The following is a 9,004-nucleotide window of genomic DNA, read 5'->3' on the forward strand; positions in this document are numbered from 1 at the left end:
ACATGTACTGCTGTGATGCTGGCATGAAGGTGGTGATTTTGGAAAACTTCATAAACAAGCTGACTGAAAGACAGAGGAGGGAGATGGAGGGGAGAAGGGTTGTCATGACTGGTTTCAGTTTGTTTAAAAAAAAAATGACCTGTGATGGGAGCAATGCTCTGGGGACTTGGATGAACATATCTTCCCTGCCAGATGTTTGAAGCATTGAAGATTTGTCATTTTAAATTTCTAAATGTAGAGATGTCTACGGGCCTCCCTGGTGGCTCAGAGGTTAAAGCGTCTGCCTGGAATGCGGGAGACCCGGGTTCGATCCCTGGGTTGGGAAGATCCTCTGGAGGAGGAAATGGCGACCCACTCCAGTACTCTTGCCTGGAGAATCCATGGAGGGAGGAGCCTGGTAGGCTACAGTCCATGGGGTCGCAAAGAGTCGGACACGACTGAGCGACTTTACTTACTTACTTACTTAGAGATGTCTAAAGATCTTCAGTGAGTTTCAAAACTGTACATGATCCTCAGGGCAGAGTCTGTAGAGATGGCAGGATAGGTTGGCCCTCTCATTCATTTTAGGTTACCTTGAGGAATGGGGGAGGTAGGGAAGTTTAGAGTGAAGAACCAATACAATAGCCATGAGGGGTAAAAACGGATTTTATATTAAAACTGGAGGCAGAATTCCTTCAGGAGAAGAATTTTATTGTTGCTAGCAAAACACTTGCAGAGTCGCTCAATTTTGCAAAGTTAGGTCTCAGAATCAGGTTTAGAGAGCAAAACATGAAACAAAGAAAACAAAACTTCTTTGCAAAATAAAGTAAGAAACATGTTGAGTTCTGGCTGGCTGAACAGGAAAAGACATAAAGGGAACCTGGGAACTGGGAAGGAGAGGAGGAAAATTAAAATGAATGGGAGACAGTTATGTAACCCTCCTAGCCAGTGGGCTTTACACCCTCTCCTCAACACAGCTTTCAAACGGCAGAGACAGGAACCCAAAAGCCTGGTACTGCTTCTGCCTCCAGCCTTCCCCAGTCAGCACGAAAGAAGAGCTCAAGTCTGAGCTGGGAGGCAGCTGGTTGGTCATTCACAAACCCTCCTGTCTCCATCCATGGAAAGATTTTGAGGTGAAGGCGCACCTCAGTCCTGAACAAAAACGTCAGGTGCTCTGGCAGGAAGCGCATAATGACCTTGGGGAACAGTTTCCTCTGGTTAGTGCTGTGGGTGAGCCTTCCACCTACTTCCCCAGAACAAGCTGGTAAACAACCATCCCCCCTCCTTATCCCCGCCCCACCTCCCACCCCCCCCCCCGGCCCCCCCGCCCCCCTCCCCCCCCCCCCCCCCCCACACACAGACACACACACACAAAGGTCTCTTGCAGCTGGGACTCTGTTGTTAGGGCAACGGATACTTTCCATTTCCTGATGAGCAGGGGACTCTGGGCGCCTGTAGAATAAGTAACAATTTGCATTTGGTTTCCTTTGTATATTACAAAAGGGGGGCCGGGGAGAAAGCAACAACAACACAAAGAGCATTCACCATGGGACTCTGCTCACGGTTTCTCACCTACTCAAACTCGATTGCTGCTCAGACCTCACAACCTTCTTGTGGTCGGTGCTGAGTACTGTTACCTTCTGCTTCCTCTCGGCTACAATGACACTCATGAACTCTGTATATGGCAATAATATCAGCTTGGATAATCCAGTTACTAAAAGCGTGTTCATAACTAAAATTTCCGTTGGTCCTCGCAAGAAGCCTGCAATTTACATTGGTGGGAACTCCTCTGAACACTTGAGAGGGGATCTCCTCGGAGCCAGGTTCAGGTTTGTGGGGTTCAATCCACAACACCCAGCAGCGTGCCTGGGACACAGGAGAGGCTCAGGAAATGACAGCTGCATGACAAAGTGTTAGAGTGAGATGAAAAGTGAGGAGAGAAGGGGAGAAATGAGGATATAGGCTGCAACTTTTTTCAACTCTTAGAAAAGTGTGATATAGGCATCCATTAGGAGGATAGGTGGAGAAGGCAATGGCACCCCACTCCAGTACTCTTGCCTGGAAAATCCCATGGACGGAGGAGCCTGATAGGCTGCAGTCCATGGGGTTGCTAAGAGTCGGACACGACTGAGCAACTTCACTTTCACTTTTCACTTTCCTGCATTGGAGAAGGAAATGGCAACCCACTCCAGTGTTCTTGCCTGGAGAATCCCAGGGTCGGGGGAGCCTGGTGGGCTGTCGTCTATGGGGTCGCACAGAGTCGGACACGACTGAAGTGACTTTGCAGCAGTAGCAGCAGCAGGAGGATAGGAGGCAGGTCCCAATCCTTGAGTCTGTATGTCATCCCAAGAGCGCCAGCTCCCTCAGGGCACTGGGTTTGTGTGGCTCCATTCAGCAGAGTGCAGTTTGGGACACGTGTTAGTTAGGTATGTATAGCTAAATAGCCGTGAGGCACCTATGTGAGCCTGTGTATGTGTACATACACACACCTTTGTGTATCCATCTCTTTAAATATGACCAAGACATAAGACAAAATAATACTGTCTGCAGGAGTCCAAGGGTGGGACAGGAGAGCAGTCTCGGAGAACCAAGCGGGCAGCCTCGCCTGTGAGGAGATGCCGTCCTGCCCCCAGCCTCTCTACCCAGCCTCCTTTCCCTCTTCCCTGCCCCTCGTGACCTTCTGCCTTTTTTCACTTACTTGTCTTTCAAAGTCTTTCATCATTTCCCTAGCTTCCTCTACGCAGCGGCCATGGTCAAAGCTGTTCAGCACAGCTCCTTTCTGAGCCGGGCTGGGGTGAGGGGAGAAGAGACTCGTGGGTGTGTGTTGGGGGCTCTGATGTTAGGGTGAACGTGGACAACTGGAGGTCAGTGTCATTCGTCAGTCAGAGAACAAGTATTTATTGATCTCTGTGTTCTAGGGGTGTGCGGAGTGCTCACTGCCTTCTGTGGTATCTGCTCATTAAGGGCAAAAAGGGAAAAAATTGAAAACAGTTATCTATCAGACCCCTTCACTGGGCTAAAGACAAGGGCTCCTGAAAGCCACTAACTAGCTGTGTGATGACAAGGCTGTGCACACACACACACACACACACACACACAGACTGGCAGGCCACAGACTGGCAGGGGTTTTCCTACTGCTGAGACTGTACCTGCAGAGGTGGCAGCCCTTGAGAGGGTTGGCTTGGGCCATAGGAATGCCTCTGAACCTGTTCCTTCTGATTGGACATTCTACAAGCCTGGGTTCTTTCTATCAATAAATGGCCAGAATATGGTGAATGAGACAAATGAGATAGAGAAACAAAGAGATTTTACTGCAGGCAATAAAGGTATTTCATTGCAGTTTTGACAAGGAGAAGAAAAGTTAAAATCAGTGAATTAAAATGTACTGAGATGAGAGGACTTCCCTGGTGATCCAGTGCTTAAGACTCCGTGTTTCCACTGCAGGGGGCCCAGATTCCACCCCTCATCATGGAACTAAGATTGTGCATGCCACGTAGTGTGCCCGAAAGAAAACTGACTGAGATGAAAACATCTCAGTAAAAGTGCTATAAAAGATTACTGTCCAAAATAGCAAAAAGGTGATAGAAGATGTACTATGTTGTAAGAAAAGCTATAGAATCGAGAAGACTTCATAAGAATAGTTCAGTTTATTCATTTGTGGCTCATCTAGAATGATCTTAGAATTATTATGTAAGCTTTGTTTAGTCATCCAGAGTCTGAGACCAAACTCTGATTCTGAAATGTCAGTTACTACAGTCATGGGACTGAGGGGTTTTTTTTTTTTTTTTCTTGGTGGATGAGAAGAATATGTAGTTCTAAGAAAATGTACAAATAAACAAGGAGACGATAAAGAGATAACTGTGGGGTCAGTACTTCTGGTAAATTGTGTTCATTCAGGTAAAGTGATTACTCTTCATGGTGCTGCTCTGGCTGGACTTCCCCAGTGGTCCAGCAGTAAAGAATCCACCTGCAATGCAGGAGACACAGGAGACTCAAGTTTGGTCCCTGGGTCAGGAAGATCCCCTGGAGAAGGAAACGGCAACCCACTCCAGTACTCTTGCCTGGAGAATCCCATGGGAAGAGGAGCCTGGTGGGCTACAGTCCATGGGGTCACAAAGAGTCAGACATGACTGAGCGCACACACGCACTGCTCTGGTTTTATTCTATCTGCTTGCCAAATTTAGCAGGTGAATCTGTCTGATTTGCAAGACTCATTTACATGTTTAGAAGATTTGCTTGTTAGATTAATATATCTTCCCTGCCAGAAGTCTGAAGTGTTGGACAACTGGTCATTAAAATTTTTTTAACATAGAAATGTCTAAGGATCTTTGAGGAATTACAGAGCCATACATGCTCTTCAGAGCACCTTCTTACCTCTGCAGTGGTGAATGGTGGAGTTTTTTTTTTCCTGCCATTTCAGTAGAACTGTCTACCTTATCTCTAGGGGGGCATTTATATCCCTGAGGACTTGTAGTAGCTGGGACACTGATTACGGTAAGCCTCTGTCCCATATAGAGAAAAGCAACAACAAAACCCACAGAGACTTTGAGGGATTCCTTCATGTGGAAGGTAGGGCATTTTAGGAGCACTGATCAGACTGGCCTGACTGTAATCATACAGGATATCCATCTGAGGACATCAGGGAAGGCTTTGAGGACCAGACCACTTACTTGTCAGTTCCATAGAAGACTCCACAGAAACTGCTGGTGGACTCACCCACAATCCCTCAAGCACCTGGAAGTAATGTTCCCATCTCAGTGTGAATGAAAGCTTCACTCTACCTCACTGTGTGACCTTGGGCAAGTTTCTTAACATCTCTGAACTTGTTTCTTCATCTATAATGCAGATATTGTAACACCCGGCTGAAAGGATTATTAGTAATCCTGATTTGAAATAGTATTTGTAAAATGCTTAGCATAGTTCCTGGAACATATAAAGAGCTCAAACCATGAGAACTATCTGTTCCTGTCAAGTGAATAGCCAAGGAGAATTGGAAAGCTCCTAAGTTAAAATCAAGGTTTAGGACTGTAGTTCAGCTCAACAAATACGTACTAACCGTGTGCTAATGTTTTAGTCATAGCACTAGAGATTAATTCATATTTCTTCAATAAATATTTATTAAGCAGATACTTGTCAAGGACATTGGTTATTCCTACTGGTCACTCAGAGCCCTGAATAGTGTTGAAAGACACTGTCAAGTTCTTACTGTTTTGTTCTTTTTCTTGGGAATGTATTTTGCATTCAGAGACTTTTTTTTTTTTAAGATAAGTAGATACTGTTAAGAGAAAGAATCCAATCTGACAATGTACATGCTACTTGATTCCAATTCTATCACATTCTGGAAAAGGCAAAACTATGGAAAGAGTAAAGGAACCACTGGTTGCCAGGAAGGGAAGGAGGCAAGAATAAGTTGGAACATAAGGGATTTTAAGGCAGTGAAACTACAACATATGTTATTGTAATGATGGAGACACATCATTACACATTTGTCAAAACCCACAGAATTTGCAAGACCAAGAGTGAATCCTAATATAAACTATGGAATTTAGTTAATAATAGCGTATCAATATTGACTCATCAGTTGTAACCAATGGAGTACATTGATGCAAGATACTAATAATAGGGAAAATTGGGTTTGAGGGTGGGAGAAAGATATGTATAGGAATTCTTCGTACTTTCCATTCAGTTTTTCTATAAACCTAAAATTGCTCTAAAATTAGTCTATCAATTTTTTTAAGTAAGTAGAATTTTCACAATTCATTGTATATCCCAGTCCCACCTCCCGGAGATTAGATTTCATTCCACAGCTGGAATACATGCTTCTCGTGTTTTTGGACTGTTCTGTATTTCTCTTAATCTCAGCATCTCTATGTTAACAGTATCTTTCGCACAAAAATGCAAACTTCGTGAGGACAGGGACCATGGCTTATTTATCTTTGTGAGATAAAGATAATCTTTATCAGATAAGACTGTTAAAGATAACAGTCTTCTGTTCAGACCTCCCAATTTCTTCCCTTTCCAAGTGTTTTGGGTATGTGTATGTGTGTGTGTGTGAAGTTGCTCAGTCGTGTCCGACTCTTTGCGACCCCGTGGACTGTAGCCTACCAGGCTTCTCTGTCCACGGGATTCTCCAGGCAATACTGGAGTGGGTTACCATTTCCTTCTCCAGGGGATCTTCCCAACCCAGGGATCAAACCCGGGTCTCCCATATTGGAGGCAGACATTTAACCTCTGAGCCACCAGGGAAGCCCCTTTTGGGTATATTAACTCTTTAATCCTTAAAGCAGCCCTGTGAGGTAGATCAGTCTTATCCTCATCAAATATGAGAAAACTGAGTCATAAAGAGGTTAAGAAACTTGTCCAGTGTAACAAAGCTAGGAATTGGCAGAGGTGGGATAGTAACCCAGGTATCTGGATCCACAGTCTGCAGTCAAAAGTACCAGAAAACCCCAAAATGTTTTTTATATAAATTTATTTATTTTTTAATTGAAGGATAATTACTTTACAGAATTGTGTTGTTTTCTGTCAAACCTCAATATGAATCAGCCATAGGTTTACATATATCCCCTCCCTTTTGAACCTCCCTCCCCAAAATGCTTTGAACTGCAGATTATACACATTTGGGGAGTGATGACATCATTTTCAGTTCAGTTCAGTCACTCAGTCATGTCCAACTCTTTGTGACCCACTGTACCGCAGCACGCCAGGCCTCCCTGTCCATCACCAACTCCCGGAGTTCACACAAACTCATATCCATGCTTTTCCATGTCACCTGTGTGTGTGACCGTGTTGGGTGCCATGTAACATGGACTGAGAAAGCTCATTGCCTTAATCTGTAAGACGAGTTGTTACCACAGACAGGTAACAAGAAGGGCAGGTCTGAGGCAGCTCCAGGCTCCTGCCAGCTGTACCTGGCTGCCATCCCCAGCAGATTGCCCCTTGACTAGGATAGACCTCCCTACCTTTCCTTGGACCAGAACTGAGTCACCTGCCTGCTATCAATCATTCTCAAAAAAGGAGACCAGGACTGCCATGATCAGATCTTACTGATCTGATAGACCTCTGATCAAAGACTCTTTCAGAAAAAAAAAAAGAGAGAGAGAGAGAGAGAGAGAGAAAGAGAGACTGGGAGTTAAGTAATCTAAGTATTAGTCCTGAAAGAACTTCAGTTCAGTTCAGGTCAGTCGATCAGTCGTGTCCGACTCTGCAACCCCGTGAACCGCAGCACACCAGGCCTCCCTGTCCATCACCAACTCCCGGAGTCCACCCAAACCCATGTGCATCGAGTCAGTGATGCCATCCAGCCATCACATCCTCTGTCGTCCCCTTCTCCTCTTGCCCCCAATCCCTCCCAGCATCAGAGTCATTTCCAATGAGTCAACTCTTCCCATGAGGTGGCCAAAGAATTGGAGTTTCAGCTTCAACATCAGTCCTTCCAATGAACACCCAGGACTGATTTCCTTTAGGATGGACTGGTTGGATCTCCTTGCAGTCCAAGGGACTCTCAAGAGTCTTTTCCAGCACCACAGTTCAAAAGCATCAATTCTTTGGTGCTCAGCTTTCTTTATAGTCCAACTCTCACATCCATACATGACCACTGGAAAAACCATAGCCTTGACTAGATGGACCTTTGTTGACAAAGAACTTGGAAGACCAAAAATATTTCAATAAACGTTATGTCTCCTTAGAGGCAGACACTTTGGGCAGACTACCAACCTTGTCATTCACTCATTTATTCAATCAAGAAAAGTCTGCTGCTGCTGCTGCTAAGTTGCTTCAGTTGTGTCCGACTCTGTACAACCCCATAGACAGCAGCCCACCAGGCTCCCCCATCCCTGGGATGCTCAAGGCAAGAACACTGCAGTGGGCTACCATTTCCTTCTCCAATGCATGAAAGTGAAACGTGAAAGTGAAGTCGCTCAATCATGTCTGACTCTTAGCAACTCCATGGACTGCAGCCCACCAGGCCCCTCCATCCATGGGATTTTCCAGGCAAGAGTACTGGCAAGAAATGTCTACTGATTACCTAATGTGTGCCCGGGACTGTGCTAGGCACTGGGGACACAGGGATGAGCAGAGGAAACACGATCTATGCCTCCTGGGGGCAACTCTAGAAAGGGAGAGAAGAGTTGAACAACTAATCTCAGAAATACATGTATAGCTATAAATTGTTAAGTGCTTTTAAGAAAACAAAGAAAAGAGGGTGATCTGATGTTGGAACAGGAAGGTCTGATTTAAATAGAGAGAAGGCGTCAGGTTTGGTCAAACTTACCCAAATATAGAGCAGAGACTATAGTCCAGGAGAGAGGTCTGAGAACTTTGACTTCAGGATCTTTTTGTGGGAATGTAAAAGGTAGTCTTTGTTTCCAATATTCAGAGGTCTTTTGCTAATTCTGGCTATTGTTGCTTATTCCTAGCAGATGTATAGGTCATTGTTCAAGTCATTTTTTTGTAGGAGATCAGAAGCCAAGACTCCAAGGTGGCTTGATGAACAGAGAGTTGAGCTTCTGTGCATCTCAAGTTATGAAGAGAAATTGTACAGGACTATGGACAGTACTGTTCTGTACTGAAGAATCCATTCTTTGGAGGTGTATTTTGCTGCAGTTTTGTTCTGATGCTTTGTGCCAAAAGATAGGATCACATCCTGTCCTTTGGGGCAGGGGTCCTCCCCGAACGTGAACACAGAGGCAGGTCTGTGTTCAGGGCATTTCCACTGCAGTCAGGTCTGCTGGTCCCTGCAACATGGGGGCAGACTTGGGGGCAGGCAGAGAAGTACCAGGACAAGAACCCTCTGCAAACCCCAAGAGCAGTGATACTTAGTTTTAAAACTCTCTGTTTCATAAAAATATCCTTTTCTTATCACAAAACCTTCAGCAAAGTCGTAACAAATCTTATTTCCTGATCGCAGTTATCACCATACTGAACAGGAGATAGGGCCAATGTCCAAACTGGGCAAAATGACACAGGGGAGAGCAGTAGCTGTCTTGAGACAAACACGTGTAACTGAGGAAGGAGAAAGTAACAG

At 45.1% G+C, this 9,004-nt stretch overlaps 1 non-coding gene across 1 annotated transcript; it reads left to right on the forward strand.

The window, feature by feature from the left end:
- The first annotated feature begins 253 nt into the window (after positions 1–253).
- TRNAS-GGA (transfer RNA serine (anticodon GGA)) lies at positions 254–325 on the forward strand. Its single transcript has one exon. It is a non-coding gene; the product is annotated as a tRNA-Ser (tRNA).
- The last annotated feature ends 8,679 nt before the right edge of the window (positions 326–9,004 follow it).

This window comes from Budorcas taxicolor, chromosome 3 (assembly GCF_023091745.1).
Source record: "Budorcas taxicolor isolate Tak-1 chromosome 3, Takin1.1, whole genome shotgun sequence".
In the NCBI taxonomy this organism is placed as follows: Eukaryota; Metazoa; Chordata; class Mammalia; order Artiodactyla; family Bovidae; genus Budorcas; species Budorcas taxicolor.